The following is a 27,423-nucleotide window of genomic DNA, read 5'->3' on the forward strand; positions in this document are numbered from 1 at the left end:
AGAAAGATGGAAGGAGTATATAGAGGGTCTATACAAGGACGACGTACTTGAGGACAATATTCTGGAAATGGAAGAGAATGTAGATGAAGACGAAATGGGAGATACAATACTGCGTGAAGAGTTTGACAGAGCACTGAAAGACCTGAGTCGATACAAAGCCCCCGGAGTAGACAACATTCCATTAGAACTACTGACGGCCTTCGGAGAACCAGTCCTGACAAAACTCTACCATCTGGTGAGCAAGATGTATGAAACAGGCGAAATACCCTCAGACATCAAGAAGAATATAATAATTCCAATCCCAAAGAAAACAGGTGTTGACAGATGTGAAAATTATCGAACAATCGGTTTAATAAGTCACAGCCGCAAAATACTAACGTGAATTCTTTACAGACCAATGGAAAAACTAGTAGAAGCCAACCTTGCGGAAGATCAGTTTGGATTCCGTAGAAATACTGGACCACGTGAGGCAATACTGACCTTACGACTTATCTTAGAAGAAAGATTAAGGAAAGGCAAACCTACGTTTCTAGCATTTGTAGAGTTAGAGAAAGCTTTTGACAATGTTGACTGGAATACTCTCTTTTAAATTCTGAAGGTGGCAGGGGTAAAATACAGGAAGCGAAAGGCTATTTACAATTTGTACAGAAACCAGATGGCAGTTATAAGAGTCGAGGGAAATGAAAGGGAAGCAGTTGTTGGGAAGGGAGTAAGACAGGGTTGTAGCCTCTCCCTGATGTTATTCAATCTGTGTATTGAGCAAGCAGTAAAGGAAACAAAAGAAAAATTCGGAGTAGGTATTAAAATCCATGGAGAAGAAATAAAAACTTTGAGGTTCGCCGATGACATTGTAATTCTGTCAGAGACAGCAAAGGACTTGGAAGAGCAGTTGAACGAAATGGACAGTCTCTTGAAAGGAGGATATAAGATAAACATCAACAAAAGCAAAACGAGGATAATGGAATGTAGTCGAATTAAGTCGGGTGATGCTGAGGGAATTAGATTAGGAAATGAGACACTTACAGTAGTAAAGGAGTTTTGCTATTTGGGGAGCAAAATAACTGATGATGGTCGAAGTAGAGAGGATATAAAATGTAGACTGGCAATGGCAAGGAAAGCGTTTCTGAAGAAGAGAAATTTGTTAACATCGAGTATAGATTTAAGTGTCAGGAAGTCGTTTCTGAAAGTATTTGTATGGACTGTAGCCATGTATGGAAATGAAACATGGACGATAAATAGTTTGGACAAGAAGAGAATAGAAGCTTTCGAAATGTGGTGCTACAGAAGAATGCTGAAGATTAGAGGGGTAGATCACATAACTAAGATAAGGTATTGAATAGAATTGGGGAGAAGAGGAGTTTGTGGCAACAACTTGACAATAAGAAGGGACTGGTTGGTAGGACATGTTCTGAGGCATCAAGGGATCACAAATTTAGCATTGGAGGGCAGCGTGGAGGGTAAAAATCGTAGAGGGAGACCAAGAGATGAATACACTAAGCAGATTCAGAAGAATGTAGGTTGCAGTAACTACTGGGAGATGAAGAAGCTTGCACAGGATAGAGCAGCATGGAAAGCTGCATCAAACCAGTCTCAGGACTGAAGACCACAACAACAAGAACCTTGTTAAGACCCGGGTAATACCGATATGTAAATAATTTTCTTGAAAGCAAGTGGCTACACTATACTTTTACCTTTCCTTCAGAGATAGGGGCGATGGGGCGACGGGGTGGCCTCCATGGTCCCACGGTATAGTCGCTCTTTGTTTCAATTTATCTCACAATTATTTTGGTTTCAACTATAAGATGTACCAACAGCCAGACGGACTGGTCATGTGCTATTGCCTCCAGGGCATACTGACTTTTCATTCATAGTTCGGAGATCAGAGTTTTCAATCTAAATCAGGACCTTTCTGATGACTTTCTTTTTTATGGAAGATATGTTGATACTGTTCCCGTGCTTGTGAAAGATAAGTATGATAAGATAGTCTCCATTTTCATTTTATGCAGTGAGCAGTTTCCGAAGATAAGATATATATTGGAAATCGAAGTAGGTTTACTAGATTTACTGACTACGAGGAGTGATGAGGGTCTTAGCTTGAAAAGTCGGCTTAGCTTCAAAAGTCGGCGCTGTTGGACGCTGTGATATGAAGTGATTTCAGTCATTCCATCAGACAAAAGGTCACTTCCTTCTGTACCGTGATAGCGCAGTTGTTAAGATTGCCTGTAAACGAGAGCGATGTTAACAAAGAGCTAAATATTTTGAAGCAAGTTGAGCCATCTAATGGCTGTAAACAGTCATTAGTTTCTAGTTTGCATAGGAAGCGTAGGCAGACGAGACAACTGCGGATAGATGCCGTAAAGATGTTTTTAATGGTGCAAAACAAGGGACCAATCTCGAATAAGTTGGTCCACTCATTTTCAGAAAGGTTTACCAACCTCGTATAAATCGAAGCAGAGTCTAAAGAATCAGGAAGTTGTTCATCAGTTGTATACAAGTTATAGCGTTGTTTCTGAAAATCCCTTTATAATTGATAAACGGGGAGAATCCTTATCACTGGCTTCAAAGAACAAATTAGCTCCAGTAATGGGATCGATTTCGGACAGCTGCCCAAAAGAAAGACATCGGGTTGATAGTAATGATATAGCTGTGAAGATATTGTATTATGCATCAGAAAGTAACAGGTGAATATTTTGCAGAGATTTGAGATATTTAAGAGCAAAATGAAGGAGCCTGCCACAGTCTTGAATGAAAAAGTTGGTTTTTGGACAAACTGGATTTTGACCCTTCTTTTAATGGTAGGCCTATATAGCTCCTGATCAAATAATTTGATCGATACCAACGTAAGTCTATTGACACCAACCAAGGTAACCCCCAACCCTTTTAGTCAGCCCCTCTTTCAAAACCCACCAACCTCAATTCCACACACATCCCTTCCAACCTCATCTCCTCCCCTCTTTCTCATTTTTTTACAGCGTTTGTAGCGAACCTTTCAGCATACACTTGTTTTCTACCCCACCCTCTCTTCTCCTTCCCAACCCTCATCACCCCCCTTCCATAATGAACTTTTCTGCATAAGCATAAGTGGTGCCCTTCGAGTTCCTGCTCCTTGAGAGTTATTACATTAAAATGTTTAAGTTTAGTTTGATTCTGCCAGCAAATGGTTTATGTAACCACTTTACAGAAACACTAATGTGAATGATTAGACCATTGTATTCCTTGGTAAATTCTCATTTCTGATTCTCAATGAATTGTAAACAATTAACTGCATATTGATACTCTTTTACTTTATCTTTTAAGAAGTTTGCTTTCATTTCTGTAAAATTGAGTTGTTTTAAGTTCTTGCCAGGTTTTTAGTACTGCATGCGTGGATTGCAAATGATTGAGTATACTTCAAATGTCCGTTTCTATTGTTTTCGTTTTAGTTTATTTTATTGCCTAACATTTGGGCAATTCACAAAGGTGTTTGTTCTATGGTCTTATATTTCCCTGTCGTTCCTTTTAACAGTCCCTTCCCTTTGCTCCCTTCTTTCCTGCATTTCCTTCCCCTTCCCAACCTTTCCACTTACCCCTCCCTAGCGACTGTTGTACTGTGTAAAAGTTTATCTGTAAGCCTCTCTTTTATTATGTAGAGAAATTTTTTTAAATTGAGCTTTCAGCCGAAGAATTAACTTGAATTTTCCTTAATTTGTAAATGCTTGGGCCTTAAAGAATTTCCTTAGTTGATCTGAAATATTATTTCGGCCTTTAGCTGAGAAGATATTGTAGTTTTACTTATGTAAGGCTTTCATCTGTTACTCTAAATCCTGGTGTTTTAAAAGCAATCATTTAAACTTATCCTGGAGAAGTTACTTGGTCACTCAGCTATGAACTGGTCTTTGTTGTTTTAAAGAGAAAACTGTGCATTGGTATGAGGAATAAAGTTGTATGTATTCTTGTGTAACTAACGGTAACTGATCTTGCCCCTTTCCACATCCTGATCCGCTCTGTCCTGCGAAACAGTTATTCAGCTATTATTCAGTTTATTTATCTACTCCTTTCTCTTTCTTTGCCCATTCTTCTCTTTTCGTTGATACTTACATGCTGATTTTTTATTATTTTCTAATGTGCAACTTACTGATCGACTGAAGGAACTTAATCTCTGCTGCCTCTTCTGATTTTTTGTTTGCGTCATGGCCATGTTTCTGTTTCCATAACGACAGACTGATGCAGGCATAATTTTACAAAATTCAAGTCTCTATTCTTACTTCCACTCTTCTAAGGCATATAGCTTGGAATCTGTTTATCTCGTTCACAGTTTTAATTAGTATTGCTGCCTAACTAAGTGAAATCAGAAACTTGTTCGAGTGACTCATAGTAGTGGGACAAGTTTCGTTTCAGCACATTTTGTAAGTGGGGTTGCCTACATAAGGGGCAGAAATGCGCGAACCTATTGTTCTCCTATCATTGACAGGTCCTTAACCTATTGTTCTGCTAAAAGGATCCTTCCTTTTGATTGACAGGTCCTTAACCTATAGTCCCCCTGCCTCCTATCCCTTCCCCCACCCCCCAGTAAAGCTCCAAGCCACCCCACTCCTCCACCCTGTTACAGGTACACATTCAGGTCTGAGTTATTGGAATAGACCCTCTCACTCTTATCAGTTGGATTGATTACTTAATTAAATTTATCAGTTCATTAATGCCTCCACCTCTGGCAACACTCCATCCTGGAAATTTGCTGGAAAACGCCTCAGTTGATCAATCATTTGGAGGGAATTCGAATGCAGTGTATGGAATACTGTATTAACTACTTAGACAATATATTGAATATTGTTTAATTATTTACAACAGTGTACAGAATATAGTTTATTCATTTACTTAAAGAAATTGTCGGGAAATTGTTTGCAGCTTATGGAATATTGTTTAAAAAATGTAGACAATTTGTGGAATACTGTTTATTTAAGTAATTTAGGGTATTTAAGGCAGTATATGGAAAACAGTTGAGCTGTTGAAGAAAATAGCTCAGAGTAACTTCGAATGCATTCTTTCTGATGGTGCTAACAAGACATCCCATGCTACCCTTCCTGGAAATCGTGACGTCCTGCTTTCAACAAACATCTCTGAACCAGCAAACAAACTCACCACTATGTCCCAGTACAAAGAATGTCCTGTGAATGAATGGAGCATTCTCATTGGCTCTTACTGAATTTACTCACCAACCTGCTGTTGCTGCCATTGGGGGAGCACTGTCCGCCATTTTTTTCTGCAGATGAGGCTTGCAGGGGCCAAAATATTTGGTACAGATCGATGTATTGCACTGACAGTTAAACCCTGAAAAAGTGGCCTACACATCACGAAATACGGAAAGACACTTCGTCAATGACACTGCTCTGCCACTGATGATGGAAGCTTGAATATTATATTTCAGTATGAAACCGATCTCCACATACCCATGCTACCCTTCTGGGAAATCGTGACGTCTCACATACCTCTTCTGTAGCGATCTTTACATGAACAAGTGCACAGACATAGACAAACATAAAACAGAGCAAATGCACTGTAAATGTAGAATATGTTGGTGGAGGCGACTGGATGCAATCACGTACAATGCTATAGTACACCGGCTGAACAGGAAAATAGTGTATCTTCGCTAGGTGTTGGCAGTTGTATTACATTTACAAGCAATTTTAGAACACAGAACGAGAGATGATATCATGATTGCATGGGTAGAAATTATATAAAATCGATAGAATTGCGAAAAATTAAGGAAAAAACGTATGAATTGAGGCAAAATGCACCGAAATGCGGGGAAATTGAGGAAGTACTTGCGTGTATTCTGGTTGGTACAGAACAATTGTTGTACATGGGAACAAGTATGCAACAGCGAAAGGAATCCGAGAAAATGTCGACATCGAAGAGAAGTGAACAAGTGAGACAGCAACTATTTTCTGTTGAGGAAGTATTCTACTGTATGACTATTGAGGTAACAGTAATACACGTGAGTTGACTACTGTGTTTGATGCTTTTCAGGAAAACAAAGAACCATCTGCCTCTTAATTTACATGCATCTGCTTTAAAGGATAACAGAGTGTGGATGGCGTGATCAGTTCTGATGGAGTTGTAATGAGGTATGATTTATTAACAGACTGATGATGCTTTCTAGAGGGTGGGGGAGATCTTGCTGCAGGTCATTTGAATATTTTCTTCTGCTGTTCTGTCAGGCTGCATCAGTCAAGTGACATAACTGTGTTCTACTCATATAGGACAACATGTTCTCTATGTGAATTAGAGCACTATCTACTTGCGATCGTTAACAACCCTCTCATTCATTACGGGGGTTCCATCTCATGTGTGATGAAACGTGACCATCCTGTTTCGACACATTCCTCTAAACAAACGAAGATTTATGTGATGTACTCCAATCCCCTGTCACATCTTTGGTATAAAAATCGAGGCTTCAGTTTCATAACTAAGATGGTTATAAGTAAGCGACAGGTATTTCTGAGGCATTTCAATCCCCATGTATACATCATCTTGACAAACGTGTTGTTTACAGAGTTAGTGGTAGCATGGCGTGTAATTCCAAATGTCGGATGCTGTTGCTATGCATATATGTGTTTCCTTGTAAGAGGTATTCTCCATAACTAACGATCATTTTATATAGGATTGATGCCGGCGTAGTATAATCATGCGAACAGTGGGTTCTATACATCTTTGAAAAGCTACACAGTGCACGTGTCACACAGAAGGGATATTTTAAGGAAGCAGTTTTTTTCATTTTACAGTTTGTTACCACAGTTTATCGTAGAGTAACCTTCATGAAGGATGTATGTCATGCACTGGAGATATATTTCTTACATTGGGACATTAACAGCGCTGCATTCCTCATAGCTGATAGTTCGGAAACTGAAGCGACCTAACATTATAGCCTGTTTTAAGTGCAGTACCGTGTAGCCTTAGGAGTGCGTGTGTATACGTTCTTTCTTATCAGTACCCTCCTGGTACTGCTCCCAGACACTGGAACAATACTTTAAAATTGATAGCATAGTTGATTTACATAAAATACTTCAAACTCCATCCATCTGCTATTACAACACATACAAATCTGTTACTATACACCGATAAGACACGCTAACCTCTTCGACATGGGCGCATCAGTGCATTTGTATGGGCGAGGTCTTCGCAAGTTCCATTCAATCACGGGACTTCTGGTCAGCTGCAGATTAAATCGGTAACAGTGCTGCAGGGCATATTGGTCAAAGACAGTACAAGGGGGTCTTTGTCTCTAATTTTATCCTAAGACTGCGAGAATTCCCTGTGACTCTCATCCATATACAGATAGATAATAAATTCTGTACTATGCTCAAGGTGCTAGAAATATGTAGATCACTGTCTGGTATACTTTGATGGTGTATGTGTTCGAAAATTAACAGTGAACAGATGTACTGCACAGTCTCACAAAGCAGAGGACAGTTTGGCGATGGTAGACAAATTGGGAAACATGCTTTCATATCATTGGCCGGTGTTGAAATTACTGTAAAATTGTTAGCACTATCAGCTGTGATGCTTACAATTACAGTACATCGACGGTATCTTTTTTCATCCCATGTGTCCACTGGTGCGTTGTTGGTTACCACACAATGATTGATTGACATCGATTGTTTGAGATGGAGAAAGAGTTTTGGTGGAGGGGCAACACCTTCTGGGGATGGCTGGCACCGAAACAGTGATCGCGTACATGACTGCAGTTTGAGGAAACAGTCGAAATGGAACATAGAGCCATCACTATACCGTCACTGTGACAGACGAGATTAAATGAAGAGGTCGTCAACCACCTTCAGACAGCAGTTTGGAAACGCTCCAGAATGCCCCCAAACTCTTCCAGATTCCTTATGTTGTAACTGTCTTTTATTTAAAATCATCCAGTGTGTGCGTGGTGCGTTATAGTAGCAGCAGTAAAAACGTGATTTACACCGTGCGAAGTCTAGTTTTCTGTGAGAGGCAATGAATCAGAAAGTGTTAATCTCTGTTTAGAACCTGACACAGACCTCGTAGTCATAGCGGAAAAACAGAATGTATGGCAAGGTACAAAGCGTGTTACAGCTGAAGAGAACAATGTTTCAAACAACGACACAGGGTCACAGGGAGCGCCTCTTGCGAATTACTGTATAGTCTGTGGGATACAGTCATCCTCCTACAGTACAGGTGATGAACCTATAAATTGGCCTCTGCAGTGGATCTATACCTGTATATTTAATAAGATCGTCACATGTGCTTGATGCCGACATGCATGCAGTATTTGTTTTCGATAGAGAGAGATGCAGTAAAAATCGTATCGAACTCTCTATCAGATGAATGTAGTCGAGCTTTTATAGTTTGCAATTTTTGTCTGATGGATGGAACAGAATAACAATTATAGAATATTGGGGTGATAAACGTTAATGGGCCCTGAGGGACATAGATCTGCTTCCAACTGCAATACCTATATGTAGTTTGCGGACGCATCACAATGTAGTAGCAAAATCTTCGTCCATCTCCCAGTTCCCGTACTGTCTTTTATGCTACCTTGCGTTGCAGGAGGCAGCTTCGTTTGGCGCTGACTTTACACATCGCACAATGTTGGCGGGGCTACAAAATTATACTCCCATTTCCACTGAAATATCAACATATGGTCCTGTGGCACTAACTGTGGTAGATACAGCTCTCTCTGACTTATGCTCAGTTCTGACTTAAAAGCTGGAATGATCACATGCGCAAAGCTGCAGAAATGGCACCAATTGCAAGAGGCATTGCGTCTATCTAAAATTTTACTGCAGCAGATACATTCGAAAAAGGTGACACGTTTCGAGATAAGAGAGTGTCAAACATATACTTCACTAGTGGCTGTAATCATTACAAGACTTCTCCGTAGGATACAACGCAGGTATGTGGTTGAATGGAAAGACTTGAATCTAAATCATACACATCATTTCCACTGGAAAGCGTAGTACTAGAGATCTGGAAAGCTAGTGTACATTTCTTATTACGTTCTAACAACCCTACCACAACAAAGGTCAAAAATTTATTATGATTAATTGTAGTGTTGCTCACGCTGCTAAATATTGCATTTTCGGGCAACAACAAAGTTATATTATGTGGCAGGTGTCATTAGAGCACAGTTAATAAAGTCATTTCATGAAATTATGGTTAAACTAGGCTCTCATCTTCTCGTGTTTTCCACGCTGGTCTCGTTCTCAACTCATGGCTCAATCGTCGAAAATCTAGGTAGTGATGATTCCAAGCTCGGATGCAAAGAGGCCTAGGTGTTACTCTGCGATATTCAAAAGTTTTATAGATGCGTTTCATAAACCATTCTTGAAGATTAAACTTTTGCAAGTTAACACAATGGTGATGTAAAAAAGTAATCAGCACTCCGAATTTAAGTTACACTTCTTTTTTATTACTTTTGTTGCAATATCATGTAACTCACAAAATATCACTTCACAATATAAAACATACTTGAAAATATCTTCCTCACTGTTAAAGTTCACATTTTATAAACTCACTACAATTTGCGTCTTTTCAACATGACGACCGAGACTTGACTCTCTAATAATCGCTTACGCGCCCAAAAATCATAGTTACAAGTACGTCAAAGATCATAGTGACAAAAGAAAGAATTCACATAAGAATAATATCAATGCAACATAAACATATCGCTGTATCAAAGTATCTCTACATTAATAAAATCAAATCTGAATGTTGTCTCAGAAATATGTTAACTACTTTACAGAAACACAGTAGAATATTGCTGGTATCGAGAGGTTGAGGTGAGGTTCCGTAATGGTTACGTAATTCAAGTACCATTACAACCTCAATCAGCACATAATCTACTGTTTGTGATTCTTCTCAATCAATCATTGCCTGTAACCCAGTGGATATACCACCGAATGTCTGTTGTGGCATCGAGACAGAATGTGTTACAGATGCTGCAGAAATATCGAGTGGCGGCATGAGGGAGTTGTAAATACCAGTTTCATACCAGGTAGCTTAGCTGAATCACTTTCTAAATTCGGTAATTTTATTATGAGGCTGCACCATGGGTGACGTGTAACCGCACTGTTCGTTTCGTAATATACACTCGGGCGATCACCGTCTACGTTCAGTGTTGTGGTATTTGTCTGGAAAACCACGTCATTCAGAGGTAATGCAATACATTGATTTATAAAGCCAGTATAGATTTTAACATGGATACTTGTGAGCACCTGTTGAACCAAGACTGCTTGTGACAGTAACATACATTAGTTATTGCGATCGTTTTTTTTAACATCTGGCGGTTTTTAAGACGATTATCTTTCGCTTTCTAAGAGACAGTCGTACCACCTGCAAGAAAAACGTATGAGACGTGTCCACCCATTGCTGATTTCCGGTCAGTATTGTTTCGTATCGCCACCAATGAGTTACTGGCGAAGTATAATACTTAGTAGTAGCAGATGTGTGATAGGTTCGCCTTGAGCATCAGGCTTATAAAGTATGTGTGTGTGTTACGAAATTTTCAAAGGAAATGACTATATCCAGTCGTAAGGAAGGTCCGGATTTGAGGTGGAATACTGTGACAGTCACAAGGAAGGTATGGATTCGACGTGGAGCACTGTGATGGCAAAGGGAAAAGTATGTAAAGTAGAAGAATGGTACAAATATTTCTATTTCCAGAGCCATAGCCGTTAGCAGGGGGTATTTCCGATACTTTGCTCACTGTCGAATGTCGTCCAATTGAGACTGTGATCATAATACCTAATTGTACATAAGATGATCAAATATACATGTAGCCGAATTCCTGGGACGATTCTGTATGAGGGTGCGTGGCGTGCGGCGGCAGTGGGCTATGGTGGGAATGATTCTCGTTTCCTGCTAATGGCAGGAACTGTCCAAATGGAAAGACCAGTCGGGGTACAGGAATGTAGCTGACCTAACCGTGTCATCCTCTAGACAGATGAATAACGAACTAATACTCATCATGTGTTGGGCAGCCTTTGTGATACCTTGTGTTCTCCATGGAAATTTGAGAAGGTTCAATATGGATGTGTGTTTGCACCGGACCATTATTCACGCCCGTGTAAATTGTCCGATTGTCTGCATTTGCATATTTATAACCTATATTTTTTTGAGAGAATGTCGATTGTGGTGTGTGTTGTGTGCATGTAGCAGGTGAAATACAGGTGAAAGATGTCTGCTGGTTGTCTAGACATGACACCTTAGTTGACTTTGTAAATTATAAGGATGGATTGGAATCTCTTACATCACCAACATCGGTATTCGTGAGTGGAAGTAACAGTTTCTTCTATTTTTTTCGCGTTTTCACGTAGAGGTCTTCATCAGAAGAGATAGGTATCTAGTTACTAAGTGGTTTACAGCGCTGTGCACCATGCTGAAGTTTCGGGTTTGCAGGGAAATAATTTCCAGTCAATATCTTCGGAACTATATTGTGCAAGCGATTGGTAGCATAGTCCTAAGTGCTTGACATCGACAAGTATCGCGAAAATGGTATGATAATCTGATAAACCATGTGAAATTCGTATGTTCTAGTAATCTCAGAGTCTGGAGAATGGGTGTAGAAAGCAAGCAAGTAAGCAGGTAAGTTCCGTAAACAGTAATCCCTTTTTGCCGAAGGGAACCGACCCAGCCTTTGTACAACAGGCTTTGCGGTATATGTACAAGTGTCTGATAGTTGATAGCTACATGCAGGATGTAGAATTGGTGATTCTGTATGGCTCAGAATACGAATTATGTGTTTACTACATCGATATGGTACTTGGAGATCGGTTTCATACTCACAAATTCAAGCTTCCATCTTCAGTGGCAGAGCAGTGTAATTCAGGAAGTGTCTTTCCGTGTTTGACGATCTGTAGGCCACTTTTGCAGGCTTTAGCTGTCAGTGCAATATGGCGATCTGTGCAAAATATTTTGGCCCCTGAAAGCCTCATCTGCAGAAGAAAATGGCTGACAGGGTCCCTGCAATGGCAGCAGCAGCAGGTTGGTGGGTAAACTGAGTAAGAGCCAATCAGAATGCTCCCTTCATTCACAGTACATTCTTTGAGTTGGGACATAATAGCCTCTACATAGCGGTGAAAATGTTTGCCGTTTCGGAGATGTTTATTGAAAGGAGGTCGTCACGATTTCCAGGAAGGGTAGCATGGGATGTCTCTTTAGCACCATCAGAAATAACGCATTCGGTGCTATTCTATTTTCTTAAACAGTTCCTGTTAGGGCAAAATTTTCCATGCAGACAATCTGATGCATCATGATAGCTCATACAAAAGCTTCTGTTAACTAACGCTTTACAATTTCCGTGAGGGGATGATATGTGATGGACGGGCTCAGCCGTTAGGAGCACCAGGAAGATTGAATTTGGTGTTATTCTGGACTATTTTCGTGCAACAGTTTCTAAGATCATTGCAGAAGATTTCTATAGCGTTTCCAGAGGAAGACGTCGCTCTTGTTTACATAGACCTGGGATGTCAGTATAACACTGACAACCTTTTAGCTGCGCTTCAGATGGTGAGTCGCTCGGCAGTTAGGTCTTTGCTGGACCACAGGCGCAAAGGCTACACATCATCACGCCAGGAACGGTAAACACGTGCGTGGCAAGACGCATTTCACTGTCCCATTAGGATCGCTCTTGAGAATGCACACTGGGAAACATTGCAAAAGATTGCTATAGCGCGCCCAGAGGGGAACTTTTCTGTTATTTAGATAGACGTGAGATGTCTGTATAACACTTGAACAATTCTAACTGTATACCCAAAAACAGACGCGACTTTCACTAGCTGGCTACTGGCCACAGCAGTGTGAGGGTGGTGGCTCGTGGCTTGCCTCCCAGCATTCATCACTTCGCGGGGGCCGCCGATGCTTCTTGAATCCGGGTATTGTGTGCGGAGTCGGCGGTGTCGGTGTCGGGCGTCGGGATGGAGGGATGTGTTCCTGATTAGTGATCTTTCGTTGAAACTACATTCCATCGATTTCCGTTACCAATAGGATACATACATACATACATTTGAAGGATATCGATTTAATTAATTTGCATAGTTAATTTTTATATCAATGTTGTGTTAGTAGTACAATAGTTAAGGGGTGGTGTGTGAGTAGGTGGGTGATATGGAGCAGAGCAGCAGGTTAAGTGCAGTACACTAGGTTAATTTGCAATATTAATTTGTATCATTATTATGAAAAATGTGATACAATAGTTTAAGAGGGTCAGGGTGAGTGACAAAGAAGAGTGTACCAGAAATGGCATTGAAATTTATGTGTAATTCGAGAAGTGTATCTGAAAATGGTGAGAGGAGATAACTAATTTCTTTATTTGGTATCAAAGGCGGTACAGTAGTTTAGGAGGATCAAGGTGACATGGAAAACCACTGAACAGTACAATAGGTTAAGTGTCAACAATGTGCTGAACATTAGGTAAAGACACCCAGAGTGCAGTACCGAACATTGCCCCATGTAATTTGGAAATTTGTTGTAAGTTCTACGGGACCAAACTGCTGAGGTCATCGGTCCCTAGGCTTACACACTACTTAGTCTAACTAAAACTGACCTGACAACTCACACACCCGTGCCCGAGGGAAGACTCGAACCTCTGATGGGGGGAGCCACATGAACCAAGGGAAGGCACCTTAGACCACATGGCTACCCCACCTGGATTGCTCCATGTAATTACTTCTTACAAGACCTACATCTTTCCAAACTTCAGCGAATAATGAGCAAGAGAAATCCAACCCTCACAAACTGAATTTCTTATAAATATACAACATACCCTTGAATTTACCTTCATGAGATCCTTCCTCTTCACCACAGAGCTGCCAATTTCCAGGTAGAGGAGTTGGGAGAGGGGCAAGGGAGAGGGGATGGTGGTGAGGGGATTTATTTCCCGCAAAATTCTTCAAATTAATAAATAAACTCTATTACATATACAGCCTTGAATCCCTTAATTTGCTTAAATAAACAAAATTCCACACATTGCCTAAATTGTTTAAACAATAGTCCCTACATTGCAATCGATTTCCTGGCAATTTCTTTAAGTAAATAAACTATATGCCATACACTGCCATAAATAATTAATCAATATTCTGTACATTGCCTAAATTGTTTAAACAATATTCTATACACTGCAATCGAATTCCCTCCAAGTGACCTACTTAGTCTTTTTCCAGCAAATTCCTGGGAGGTGGGGTTAACATAGGCGGAGGCATTATTAATTGATCAATTTAATTAGGTAGTGAAACTGATAAGAGTGAGAGGAGCTGTTCCAGTGTACCTGTATCAGTGTGGAGGAGGGGGTGGGTTGAAGGTTTCCTGATGTGTGGGGGAAGGAGTTGGGGAAACAATAAGTGAAGGACCTGTCAATGGAAAGGAAGGATCCTTTTAGCAGAACAATAGGTTAATGACCTGTCAGTCAAAGGAGAAGATTAGGTTTGCACCTGAGTGCATTCCTGTCCCTGACGTAGGCAACCTGCACTAACAAAATGCGCTGAAACGAACCTCGTGCCACTACTATTTTCTGTCAATAACTTTTTAATACGCACGTTCCTGTGAACGTCGTTTCTTACAGCATTCGTTCTGAGTTCTGTAAACTGTGGTCAGATCTTATCTAGCTCAGTTGATGAATCAGGAATTGCATCCTGTGCTCTATGTTCCCTACAAATAAAACGTCACCATCGAAATCAGGCGTATGTAATATCCTGTAGATGTCTATGTGTACTCCAATGGGCTTAAAGGTCTTTCTCACCCTCTAAGATATCATCTACATAATTGTTAAAAGGTATAGATAGAAGGTTTCATCCCTCTTGTACAACTTATTGTTATTTGAAACTAAATAAATTACCAGTCTGGATGGAATTCCAGTTCTATTTTACAAACGGTACTCTACGGCATTGGCTCCTTACCTAGCTTTCATTTATCGTAAATCTCTCGCCCAACAAAAAGTCCCAAGCGACTGAAAAAAAACGCAGGTGACTCCAAAATACAAGAAAGGTAGAACTGACCCACAGAATTACAGACTAATATCGTAACTTCTGTTTGCTGCAGAATCCTTGAACATATTCTCAGGTCGAATATAGTAAACATTCTTGAGTCTATGAAGCATATGTCCACGAATCAGCATGATTTTAGAAAACATCGCTTATGCGAAACTCAGTCTGGCCTTTTGACACATGATATAGTGAGAAGTATGGATGAAGGGAACAGGGAGATTCCATATTTCTAGGTTTCGGAAAGCATTTGATGCGGTTCCCCAATGGAGGCTGTTAACGAAGGTACGAGCGCATGGAATAAGTTCACAGATATGTGAGTGGCTCGAAAACTTCTTACGTAATAGAACCCATTATGTTGTCCTCGACGGCGTTTGTTCATCAGAGACAAGGCTATCCTCAGAGACGTGTGATAGGACCGCTGTTGTTCTCTATATACATAAATGATTTGGCGAACATTTTGGGCAGCAATCTGCAGTTGTTTCCCGATGATGTTGTGGTGTACAGTAAGGTGTCGAAGTTGAGCGACTGTAGGAAGATACAAGACGACTTAGACAAAATTTCCAGTTCCAGCTAGCCTTGACGTGAAAAAAATGTAAGTTAATGCGGATGAATAGGAAAAACAAACCTGTAACGTTCGGATACAGTATTACTAGTATCCAGCTTGACACACTCAAGTCGTTGAAATATCTGAGCCTAACGCTGCACAGCGATATGAGGTGGAACGAATATGTGATAACTGTGGTAGGGACGGCAAACGCTCGACTTCTGTTTATTGGTTTCCCTGTAAGGGAGACCGCATATAGGACGCTAGTGCAACTTTTCCTTGAGTACCGATCGAGTATTTGGGATCCGTACCAGAGTGGATTGAAGGTAGATATCGAAGCAGTTCAGAGGTGGTGTGCTAGATTTGTTACCGGTAGGTTTGAAAAACACATAAGTACACTCCTGGAAATGGAAAAAAGAACACATTGACACCGGTGTGTCAGACCCACCATACTTGCTCCGGACACTGCGAGAGGGCTGTACAAGCAATGATCACACGCACGGCACAGCGGACACACCAGGAACCGCGGTGTTGGCCGTCGAATGGCGCTAGCTGCGCAGCATTTGTGCACCGCCGCCGTCAGTGTCAGCCAGTTTGCCGTGGCATACGGAGCCCCATCGCAGTCTTTAACACCGGTAGCATGCCGCGACAGCGTGGACGTGAATCGTATGTGCAGTTGACGGACTTTGAGCGAGGGCGTATAGTGGGCATGCGGGAGGCCGGGTGGACGTACCGCCGAATTGCTCAACACGTGGGCCGTGAGGTCTCCTCAGTACATCGATGTTGTCGCCAGTGGTCGGCGGAAGGTGCACGTGCCCGTCGACCTGGGACCGGACTGCAGCGACGCACGGATGCACGCCAAGACCGTAGGATCCTACGCAGTGCCGTAGGGGACCGCACCGCCACTTCCCAGCAAATTAGGGACACTGTTGCTCCTGGGGTATCGACGAGGACCATTCGCAACCGTCTCCATGAAGCTGGGCTACGGTCCCGCACACCGTTAGGCCGTCTTGCGCTCACGCCCCAACATCGTGCAGCCCGCCTCCAGTGGTGTCGCGACAGGCGTGAATGGAGGGACGAATGGAGACGTGTCGTCTTCAGCGATGAGAGTCGCTTCTGCCTTGGTGCCAATGATGGTCGTATGCGTGTTTGGCGCCGTGCAGGTGAGCGCCACAATCAGGACTGCATACGACCGAGGCACACAGGGCCAACACTCGGCATCATGGTGTGGGGAGCGATCTCCTACACTGGCCGTACACCACTGGTGATCGTCGAGGGGACACTGAATAGTGCACGGTACATCCAAACCGTCATCGAACCCATCGTTCTACCATTCCTAGACCGGCAAGGGAACTTGCTGTTCCAACAGGACAATGCACGTCCGCATGTATCCCGTGCCACCCAACGTGCTCTAGAAGGTGTAAGTCAACTACCCTGGCCAGCAAGATCTCCGGATCTGTCCCCCATTGAGCATGTTTGGGACTGGATGAAGCGTCGTCTCACGCGGTCTGCACGTCCAGCACGAACGCTGGTCCAACTGAGGCGCCAGGTGGAAATGGCATGGCAAGCCGTTCCACAGGACTACATCCAGCACCTCTACGATCGTCTCCATGGGAGAATAGCAGCCTGCATTGCTGCGAAAGGTGGATATACACTGTACTAGTGCCGACATTGTGCATGATCTGTTGCCTGTGTCTATGTACCTGTGGTTCTGTCAGTGTGATCATGTGATGTATCTGACCCCAGGAATGTGTCAATAAAGTTTCCCCTTCCTGGGACAATGAATTCACGGTGTTCTTATTTCAATTTCCAGGAGTGTATTATGGACATGCTTCGGGAACTCAAATGGGAATCTCTGGAGGGAACGAGCCATTCTCTTCGACCAACACTATTGAGAAAATTGAGACCACCGTAATTTGAAGCTGATTGCCGAACGATTCTACTGCCGCCAACTTAAATCTCGCGTGAGGACCATGAAGGCAAGATGCGAGAAATTAGGGCTCATACGGAGGCGTACAGATAATCACATTTCCCTCGGTCTATTTGTCAGTAGAACTGGATGGGAAATGCGAAGTAGTGGTATAGGATACCCTCCGCCACGCACCCTACCGCGCCTTGCGGAACAATTGTGTATATGCAGACGTAGTTCTATTTGATTCTCTACTGGTATTTGGCAGATTAATCTCTATTGTGATATTGTTTCGTAAGCTCTGTCATTGCTCATAATATTTTGGATAATTAGGTCTTTGAAGAATCCTTCATTGGAGCCGAAGCGATACAAGGCCTTTCCGAAACATGCAAATTCCACTGAGTAGCTAAAATGAATTATCTCCCATTTTCAGTTGGTTATAACAGAAAAAACCTTTATAAAGGTGAGCATCTTTTGCCGAAACAATTCGGCTCCTCACTGACAATACGTTTTCGTTCTCTGTACATTTTCATTCTTTTCTCACATTTTTTTAGTATAATTTTATAATTTGTATCTGGTAATTAGCGCATCTACCTGTTTCTTATGCTTGTGAAATTACTGCACCCGTTTGATAAGTATAGGTGTTACTCTGAGAACGTTTATCTGGAATTCTTTCTCGTTACCAGCAAACATTTCCTTGAGTAATCATTTGCCATAATTTATTTCTGTAGTAATGACTGCAGTTCGAATCACTTGCCTGTTCTTAGACTTGATGAGGACGTCCTTTTTTCTGTTGTTGTCAGAGAATGTAGTCCCTCTAATTATATAACAAACTCTTCCTCAGTCCGTGCATCTTCAATGTAACATACCTTAATTACAGTCCTTTCTATGCTTCGTGAGCTACCTCTGTCTATGCTTCTAGCTCTTCTTCGTTTTTTTTTTTTTGGTACTTAGTTTTAGATTCCTCTGTTTGCTCTTTTAAAAGACTTAAATTAGCCGTTACCTTTTCTTGTAGTGCCATTTCTATGTTCTTGTTCAGGAATCTTAAAGATGTCTTCCTTGTGTGTCTTATTTCCATTTCTTATGAACCTGCTATGTATCTACATTGTTACTATTCCACTTTGTTTCATTCTCTACCTGTCTTTGTTTTACACTGTGTATACATGCTCTGATAGACTAGACATATATCCTTCTCAATTTACGTAATTAATACAGTGTGGTTATAATTAAACTTTAGTTCTTTGAGGCAACGTAGACGGAAAATTATTTACTTTGTTGGTAGCTAATTTTGTAGGAATGGTGTACAGACTGGGTCTGCAGGAGTTGCTGTTAGTAGAGTTCGTGTCAGGACTTGCCGTTAGGAGCCGGTAATGCTATGGCTACATAGGGCTGAAACAAGCATCAGTACGCATTACATCTCTAGACAGTCAACATGTGTCTGGACAAGGTGAGCAGGTGTTCACTCGTGGAGATATTTTGTCAACAGCTGCAGTAGTGCTGCTGCTCTTCGGTGCGTTAAAAGAATACGAAGAGATCCTCTTTCCGCAACGAGGTTAAAGAACATGCTTCGGAAATTCGAATTAACTGGCTATTTGGGAATTGTTCTGGGAGAGGGCGACTACTAGTTGTGTCAAAAAATGTTGAAGACGTTATTGTTGCTATAATTGAGAATAATGGGCGCAATGTGCGACCTTCAAGTGTGCACGGGCTGTGTCGTATACCCAGTCCGAAATGTACTGCGAAAAATTGTGAAATGGTATCTCTAGCGCAGTTCCCGGCTCTCATGGATGCCGATGGTCGTCGCAATGACTAACAGGCCTAATCTCGACCGAAAATATTATACACAAGTAGCAAATACTACCCCCGAGTGTGGAGATTAAAATGTGTTTTATGAAAGGATACAGCGAACGTTCACATGTAGAGGGAGAGTATCTGCGTACTCTGTGTTGTGCACACGAGTTTGTTACTCCACCACTGTGGCTTCCGTGGTAGCAAACGGATACACGCGTACTACGTGCCATCGTCACAAAGGGAGCCTAAGATTAGAACCTGTTGGGACGATGAGAATCTGAATTTATAGCTCTCCATCTCGTTGTTTACCGAATCCCTAAGCTAAGTTTATGACTTCCTGCTACAGCGAAAGTCTCTAAGCGTAAACGATATTGTGTAAATATCGGCTGCTAGTAAACGATGCCGTCAGCCCGTACAGGAAAGCACGCCGAAGCAGGGGTAATGACTGAGGCACTCCGTGCTTTGCGGAAGCCGGCGAGCCGTGGGAAAAGCGCCGGCAACTGTTAGAGTCGTTTTGTGCTGTGTGGCGAAGTCTAGAACATAAACAGCAGCCTGTAAAGCCGTTACTTCATGAGCGGCTTCGTATGTTGCGTTACTAAGTACCCCACAGATTTTTCTTGATCTTGTATCAGTGTGTACTGACCAGACCCATATGGATTGAAAAAAAAAATGGAAATGAAGTCCCATGCTTCTTTACAGAGCGTAGGGGAACGATGCGGGAGACCCGCACCGCCTTACTAGGCAAGGTCCGAATGGAGGTGGTTTGCCGTTGCCTTCCTCCGACCGTAATGGGAATGAATGATGATGATGAAGACGACACAACAACACCCAGTCATCTCGAGACAGGAAAAATTCCTGACCCCGCCGGGAATCGAACCCGGGACCCCGTGCTCGGGAAGCGCGAACGCTACCGCGAGACCACGAAGGGCGGACCCACATGGATTATATATGTTTTTTTTCCACATGGATTATATATGTGAAAAAACCGCCGCTAGACGTGTCAAAAACATCAACAACTGTAACCAGGGCTTTGAACTTAGCGGAAATGGGTCCACATTTCTTCAGCTACGAATTTTAGTGTAGTACTACGTTCCATGTGAAATTTTAGATAATAATGTCGTATGTGTGTGTTTTATGTCAGCTTCTATTTGAGGTGAAGGTAGTTAGGGAGCGAGTTTGAATTCAGTTTGACTCAGGAATGAAGAAGACCCCATCCTCAGCATCATCATCATTACCATTGGCTTCATCACTATTTATCATGATCTGCTCTATACTGACGTCTCCCAGACATTGTGATATTCAGCAACAGTCAACCCAAATTCTTCTCTTATTACGAGGAATCCAACGCAGAATCATCTTCGTCTGTCTCCCATGATTTCATTTCACTATGTACACAGGCCATCTCTATGGCAATTTATTAATTGTTTGGCCATTGTTGTCTCTCCATGCATTTTTTGCTATCGCTTCTTCCAGGACCCAGCAAGCAGGTTCCATTTTTTGTACTGTTTGTGCATTTAACGTCGATCTCTCACTACTAGAAGTTAGTATTAGTAGTATTCAATGGTTTTACACTTTCCATAAGAGGCACGTTGGCAATTTACTTCTGAATACAGCATTAAATTTTTTGAATGAGCTCTAAGTCACTTCTAGCCCCTATTTATTTTCTCAAGTGTCCATCTAGTTCCTATTTTCTTTTGTCCTTACTGTAGAAAGTCGTCAATTATTCCAAAAATTTCTTCTTCAGTTCTTGCACTTCTCCTATCACCTTATAGGCTGAACATCAATTACATCAATATCAAAATAATTTTCCAGCCAAATCTAATACTTCCCGTGTTCATTTAGTCCTCCATTTGCTGACATGCTTTTTTGTCCACAGGAAAGAACTCATTGTCACATGAAAATCGAAAGTGGGTCACGTAAAATACAATTGTGCATACTCCATTTTTTCCAACTTTCATGATTTTAAAACTCCTTCCAAGACCACAGAAAATAGTTTCAGTAAAAGCGACTCCCCTTGTGTAACTCTTGTTTCATTCCCTTATCATTCTCTTGATATATTTCAGTGGAAGCTGTTGCCTTATTCTACATTTTTGACAATAAACTTATGTAACTAGATTCTGGTTCTCATGTGCCGCCAGCACGGAGCAATTCAGACACTTTGTTAAAGTTCAAATGGTTCAAATGGATCTGAGCACTATAGGACTTAACATCTGAGGCCATCAGTCCCCTAGAACTTAGAACTACATAAACCTAACTAACCTAAGGACATCACACACATCCATGCCCGAGGCAGGATTCGAACCTGCGACCGTAGCAGTCGCGCGGTTCTGGACTGCAGCGGTTAGAACCGCACGGCCACACCGGCCGGCTCTTTGTTAAAGTCTATAAGTCTATACAGAGTTGTAGTTGAAACCTAGATGAGACGGAACCAGCAAAAATTTGTCGTAAGTATAAATAGATGTTGATAAATTACAAAGATACTATGTAGTGTGTTATAGATGATCTAGAATTTTCCGTCTTCTTAATTTGTGTTCAAATGCACAAGAAGTGAAATAATGATTTGAAACATATTAATTTTATATTGCGACTCGAAAATTATAAAGAGCCGGTTCGGATGTGAGTTAAACACACGATCAAGCGTTATACTAGCAAACAGTTCTCCATAAAATACTATAATTGTTTTACTGAATGCCACGTCACCAAAATGACACAATGACTTGATCGGTACCTCACCGCGATGTCAAACAAAGGGAGGTTTTCTGTTGGATAATTTTGTGACGATTATCGAAAAATGTTGCTGCAAATTTTCAGTGGTTCCTGCCGTAATTAGTGACTGTGAACTTAGCTAATAATTTCCTCAAGTATAAGAATAATTAACCACCATCAGCATCATCATCGTCGTCACCTGTATTTGGTATGTAGTGCTTGATAAGCGGCTACTCTACATTTCTCCGTATGACCAGCTCTCTCGGCTACGCCACGAAAGTTCCGTTCCTCTGTCTGGAGTCCAGATAAAACAGCCTGTCGCCTGTCGAAGTTACGAGGGCTGCTCCTGGAGGAGGGGCTCACTGGCGGCTCTGCACGGGCTCAAGGGCCGGCCGCGCCAGCCTCTCGGGTAGCAGCACAAAAATCTCGTCGAATAATAAGGGAGGGCAGGACCGAACCATAGCAGGAGTACTGAACAACATTACGATCCCCCAAAAATTCCATCGCAGGGGGAGTTAGGAGTTAGGAGGTACGTAATATCAGCTGCAATGCGGATTGGAAGACAAGTAACACAAGGGCTAAAGATATGATTTAACTTTTTTCTTTTACATTGTAATTACTGTAATGTTCTAAATTTCTCACACTTGTAATATTTTCATACTTTCTTTAGTACTGAGTGAGCAAGGTTCCAGTTAGTAAATAAAATAGCAAAACATGACACAAGAAAACAATTTTCAATCTGGCGCGAACCAGTGGAAGTTGATGGCGAAAACTGAGCAGTGGGTTACAATTGTGGGTAACAGTCTGCCGCAACGGCTGTCGTAACTTGAATTAGAATATCCTTGTAGTTTCCTTTTCCACTAAACAGTGCCTGACAACAGAAGTGAAGCAACCTCAATACAGTGTCGCGAGATAATGTAACTTGGTATAATTTCGTACCATGGGCGTGTACGTAAATAATTAGAGCTGCAATTCTCTGTGACAAGTGGAACGACCACCAGAGTGCACTAGTGCTGTTACTAGCTCTGGCTTGATATCTACGGTACGTGAGCAGCACAGATGTCGGGTGAAACCTTTGAAGGACACGGAGATGCCGTGTACTCGTGTAAGACAACCTTACCAAAACGCAAAAGTGTTTGAGGCAGGTCTCATTGCAGGGCACCATTTCGTCCGCTGGTCTAATCGTCCAGTATACAGATTTATGAGGCGTTCGGATTTGACAGTGGTCCAGTGTCGGACTGCGACGTCATAGAGATAAGTGGGCTCATACTGCCAAGTTCTTTGTAAACTTGACGCTATTTTAAAATCACTGAAATAACATCAAATATCCCGTCCACTCGCGAAGTCTCATTTCCTTTTCTTCATCCCCTTCTGAGCGCTTCACTTCCTACGTCACACTGTGTATACCAAATAGACGGGCTACACCATACAATGAATAATGTCTGAGTAGCGAAAACTGTGGAATAGGAAAAATAAAAGGATATTCTAAACAAAATTGAGATAATCAGCGTGGAAATTTATTCTCATTCAATAATTTTGTTTTTGCTGTGAAACCCTTCGATTGTGAAAAACATATGCAGTTCAGTATCTCTCGTCGGTAATCGTCCTGTAGACTGATTTGGACAGAGAACAGCGATGGGATTATTCACTGGCTCATTGCACTGGGATGGAGGTCCAGTCGGATGGAGAAGATAATTCGCTGTATATTAGCGGAAAGACGCCCATAACCGCGTGGATAATAGAGTCGACTGCTTCTTCATCACCTCAACGTTAAGCTAATGCGTCGACTCCGCACGTTTCCAGAGCAAGACAGGGAATATGTTAAGTCGTTAACTTGGCTTCTTATTCCGTATACAACTTCTGGGAATAGTGTATGAGCCATTAATTTAAAAAGTGAAACTTTTTTCGTATAAATTAATTTGCCTAGTACAACAAATAATTTATCCGTTCTATTTAGGTGACTTCAGCTCTAACAGACGCTGGAACAGCAAAGCAAATACAACTTTTATTCAAATATATTTATTGTAAAATTTTACAGAATCCCTATTTTTGCTTTGGGTAGCTTATTCAGATAGGAAGTGAAACGACATCATTGCACAATTGTCACTACTTGATTGTTTAAACATACTGATTATGATGCTTTACAATTTTTCTCTCTGTCTCTCTCTCTCGCACCGTGTGTATTTGTGTGTGTGTGTGTGTGTGTGAGAGAGAGAGAGAGAGAGAGAGAGAGAGAGAGAGAGAGGGAGGGAGGGAGAGAGAAGTAGGGAGAAGGCTGAACAACGGTGCTGACACGATAGCTTGACTCTATTCTTACGTTGTCCATTGTGTTCCATAGAGCTGATGACCTTTCCAGCGTTGTTTTAGCGGCTAGTATTGTAAACGCCGTTGTTCTTTGGATGAAGTTTCAAACATAATTGCCGTGAAAGAATTTTGTTAGAGTATCCGAAATTTCTAGATATTATTTTAGAGTGTTTTACATTTATTTCGTTCCTGTCAAGTTGTACTGCCTGTGACTGTTAGTTAAGACAAGTCAGGCAACTACAAGCTGTAGGCCTATTAAGCTGTAAGATTAACAATAAATTATTAATGCTATGCAGAGAGAAGTGTGCCGTAGTTGTATGACATAGTTGGCATATAATTCGCATAATTTTAATTTTGGCACACTTAAGGCAAAAAGAAGCTCCGATGCTACTACATGGAGACTTAATACCCCCGAATAGGACTTTAGAGGTTGGTTTCTCCTCTTCCTGCTGTCCTTCCTCTCGGCATATTATATTACAAATGGCTCTGAGCACTATGCGACTTAACTTCTGAGGTCGTCAGTCTATTATATTACATATACGGTCTGTGATCTCTTGTCTATAGTAAGATCTTCTATTCAGTGTTTGTTGTGTCTGTCGAGTTGTGTTCTCTGTGACAGTTAGGACTAATCAGGCAATTACAAGTTGTAGGTGTATTATGCTGTTAGATTAACAATAGAGCACTACTGCTGTGCAGATAGAAGTGTGCCATAGTTGTACGACATAATTTGCTTATAATCTCCGTAATTGTAATTTTGGCACACTTAAGGCAGAAAAGAAGCTCCGAAGCTACTACATGGAGAGTTAATATCCTTGAATAGGACTTTAGAGTTTGGTTTCTCCTCTTTCTGCCGTCCTTCCTCTCGGCATATTATTTTACATACAGAGTCTATGATATCTTGTCGATAGTAATCTCTTCTATTCAGTGTTTGTTGTTTCCCTGTTTCTGTTCCTCCGTTGCCTCTCTCAACAACTCGGTATTTTAAGCTGACATTTAGAAAATTGCAAGAATGGACGGAGGAGAAAAGTTTTAGATTTTCAGCTGTGAAGTTTGTGTGTGTATGTGTGTGTGTGTGTGTGTGCGAGCGCGCGCTTTATGACCATTCACGACGTCTTTCATTTTCCTGAACTGAGTATGACAGGCACTGTTCTTAATTTTAAAGAAATGGGGATTTCTCAATCACACATTTGCAGCTCACGTGTTTGCCACACCTTATGTACCTGAAAGCTCGGCCCTGAGCACATTAAAAATTTAAAAATACATTAGTTATAAGGAACTTAACATATTACTTTCTATGAAGAAATAAGTTTTTTGCATAACAGATATGGGGAGCAGAATGAACCCTTGTGCTCCACTTTTACACAGGCTTCGCTCGTGCTCGACTTGATTATGAGTGCGTGGAACACTGCGCATTAAAACTAGGACCTGCCGTACTGCGAAGGAACTACGCAGAACACAGCAGAATTTAGGACGTCACCTATTCCCAGCTTCAGCACTGAGGCTGTTTAGACGCCACTTTCCGTCAGGCGGCGACTTCTGACGGTGCGACAAGCCTGTTACAACGACATCCACATCACAGCCGCCTCAGTACCGCACCATTGCTGTTCCACCAATGTGATGAATTTTAAGGAGGATATAACTCGCTATCAAGCTTTTTCCCTTGTTATACAACGATTTAACCTTTTCAGCTGGTATCATGTTCGAAGCACCGGAACTCCATTGGTTGTTCAATCGTCTTTCCAAACCATGTCTTCAAGGATTAATTCTGTATTTTGGCCACAACTATGGACATGAATCCGAGTTTTCATCGAAACTAGAGCTCCCCAAGTACACATTATTTTACAGTTTATACAATGGCTAGTCCAGTTTCTCTCCCATTTAATTCTTCTTCCACATCATTAAAATAGAACAGTTCAAATGGCTCTGAGCACTATGGGATTTACCATCTGAGGTCTTCAGTCCCCAAGAACTTAGAACTACTTAAACCCAACTAACCTAAGGACATCACACACATCCATGCCCGAGGAAGCATTCGAACCTGCGGCCACAGCGGTCACGCGGTTCCAGACTGGAGCACCTAGAACCACTCAGCCAAAACGGCCGGCAATAAAACAGTAAAATGTTTCAAGTGGCACACTTTTTGTTCAGTACAAGAAATGACGCGCTAGAAATGAAGAGACGAGCGTTGATAGCGGTGGTTGAACACTGAAGCTTTTCGTTTTATGCACTGTGGAGAGGATATTGATTGTCTACTTAAAATACGTTCGCAAAGAACGAAATGCGGTAGTTCTCTGCTTTTGCAAACTCTGTAATCTTCCCTAGGCTTCAGGACTTTAAAGTCGGCCTTATATTTTACCTGTTGTTGTTCATCGTTGTCAAGCACTTGACTTGTCCGTTCCCTTGTAGATTATTGCTGCTACGTGACCGTCTCTTTTAGTCAATAACTACGATACACTTTTTATGGCTTGTCCTTTGTTTTTAGGTTAACTGGAATCGTATCTCTGTGAACTGTAACCCATGGGAGGTACGACATAAAAGGAATTTTATAGCGGCAAACCATCACAATACGTAGTCGTCTTACGAGGACCGGAGATGGCGGGAGTAAATCCAAAGCATTAAGCCAGTTTTATGTGAGGCTCAAGGCAGTGAACGGCGGACAATATTTCGTAAGTCATTACTACATCTCCAAGAAGTAATGAACTTCAAGGACGTACGTGATGAATCAATGATAATGTTGTATATTTATAGAAAAGAAAAATACAAACCTAAGCTGATCAAAATATATGCCAACGATGGAACTGTTGTAAATGATTTTTTTCTGCTCTTACAATGGAACAGTCCAATTCCGTATATTGAAACGCAACCACAGGTTTCCCACACGGGGACAATACCGCGAAACAAAAGCGCTGTCAAAATTTTAGCTGCTAAGACGCACTGTAAGTGTTTTTTTAACCTTAAATCTACTCATTTTTTGCTGCACGAGAAACCCCTATATCGGCTGTCAGTACAGCTCTTCATGTCTAGCGTACGATCAGAGAACAAGCAGATGCAGCCGTAACATGAGAATGTGGCATCATTATTTGTAGATGCCATACTCCAATTACTGCTGTCTCCATGGTTCAGGTCAACGGGAGACGAATTGGACAGATCTCTGCTCTGTGCGTCAAGGACGTCCCTTGTCCACG

The sequence above is a fragment of the Schistocerca cancellata genome, chromosome 1 (assembly GCF_023864275.1).
Source record: "Schistocerca cancellata isolate TAMUIC-IGC-003103 chromosome 1, iqSchCanc2.1, whole genome shotgun sequence".
NCBI classification, from domain to species: Eukaryota; Metazoa; Arthropoda; class Insecta; order Orthoptera; family Acrididae; genus Schistocerca; species Schistocerca cancellata.